Source organism: Balaenoptera borealis (assembly GCF_965194805.1).
Source record: "Balaenoptera borealis genome assembly, chromosome: 9".
Lineage (NCBI taxonomy): Eukaryota > Metazoa > Chordata > Mammalia > Artiodactyla > Balaenopteridae > Balaenoptera > Balaenoptera borealis.
Window position 1 is genome coordinate 90,965,167 of NC_138873.1, and position 2,217 is coordinate 90,967,383.

Here is a 2,217-nt window from a genome sequence, read left to right on the forward strand (position 1 = left end):
TCTTGCACACCTAGAACAAACAAACCATTGTAATCAAATTTGCTGGGATAAAAAATAAAAAGTAAATTACAAATATGAACAAGAAGTAATGAGACATAAAGTTAAAGGGCTTTTTCCTGGCACATTCCATTCTAATATACACCCTAGAACACCACTTCCATTAAGGCTCTGTTTCCCTAGTAACCAAATTTGGTAACGGAGAAATGCGGCCACCTAGTGGCCGTTTCCTGCAAGAGCAGCTTTAAAGTCACAGCTAATGGTCACTTAACATTCACAAGGACTCAGGGCTGTAAAGGACACTTGCCCTAAATATTTGTGCTGAAGTAGGGAATGGACAAAAAATTCAAAACAGGCAAATGTTTCAAGAAGAGATTATGAAGAGTTAAGTTTTACTCACACTCTTTTTTAAAAAAAGGAAAATGGATAAAAGTTCAACCTCAGGGAGTGTTAGACGCATGCAATCTAATCTACAAAAAGTTTCAACTTACACCAGTCGACTGACCATCAGCAAAAAGTCTACAAACAATAAATGCTGAAGGGGTTTTAGAGAACTGTGTACCCTCTGCCTGCTGGTGAGACGTAAAGAGGTAACAGCCAATAATGAGAACAGAAAGGAACTGTGTTTAAAAGTAAAAATGGAGGTACTATTCAATCCAGCAGGCGCACCATTGGACCTCTCACCTGAGAAGACAAGAATCGAGAAGACACAGGCCGCAAAAGCTGCAGTGCAGCCTTATTCACCATAGCCAAGACAGTGAAGCAATCAAAATGTCCAACAACAGGTAAATGGATAAAGAAGAAGTGGTCCATGTACACAATGGAATATTAGCCATGGAAGACAATGAACCATTGCTCTTTGAGGCACCACAAATGAGTCTGGAGATAATCACGAAAGATGAGGTAAGTTGGAAAGCAAAAGACCTGTTTTCTATGGTAGCACTTATAGGCGTTACCTAATAACTGACACAAATGAACATATCTCCACAGAGAAAGACACTCTGATTTAGAAAACAAACTATGCTCATCTAAAACGACAGGTGGGGGGAATGGATAAATTAAGATTAGTGTTACTATATGTATACAAACACATATGATATACATATCTCAAAAAGACCAACCATATAGCAAGGGAAGTCTGCGGAACCATCTGTAACATTTTACATGGGAAGAGGATCTGTACTTGAATAGACATATATAATGTACAAACGAACCAGATTGTGTACACCTAGGACAAACAATATTCTAAGCTTTACCCCAATTAAAACACTTTTAAAAACCAAGAAGAAATAATGACACATAAACTTATGGGGGTTTCTCCACGCACATTCCAATGGAATTTACAACCTAGGAACACGACTTCCAGAAAGGCTCTGCTGCCCTACTACCCAGATTTGGGAATGGAGAAATGCTGCCTCCTTGAGGCCACTTCCCACAACAGCAGCTTTAAACCCATTGCTAAAGGTCACTAAATATTCACCAAACTTGCAGTTCGGGAAATGACACCTGCTCTCTAAAAAAACGCTGGGGTGGAAAATCGACCAAATAATTCAAAAGAGGGCAACCTTCAAAGAAGACAATTTCAAGAGTTATATTGTACTGCCAATTGTTTCCTTTTTTTAACAGAAAAGAAAACGGCGGAGAAAAATGATGAGTTTTACGAATTTTCAAAGACATGCAAACCCAAATTACAAAAACCTATCAGCTCACAGCAGCCAGAAGGGCCATTAGCATCAATGCTGTAAACAATAAATGCTGAAGCGATTGTGGAGAAATGCGTACCCTCGACTCTAAGGGGGACGTGGTAAGAGCCACTAATGAAAACACAAAGAGGGTGCTTTGAAAAGGGAAACACGGTGCTACCAGTCAATCAATCACACCCACTGCTGGGCCTATCACCTGAGAACATGAGAATCAAAAAGTCACAGGCTGGCAATCCTGCACTCCAAAAATATTTACCATAGCCAACACTTGGAAGCAATGAAAATGTCCATCAACCGAGGAATGCACAAAGAAGAAGTGGTCCACGTACACAGTGGAAAATTACTCCAATAAAAAATAAAAATTAAATTTAAAAATCCAACAAAAGTAAGGAGACATCAGCTTGTGTGGGTTTGCCGGGCACACTCCACTCTAATTTATAACCGAGAAACACCACAGGCCGCAAGGGCTTTTCCCTAGTTACCAGGGTGGGGAACATAGAAAGGCTGCCGCCCTCTG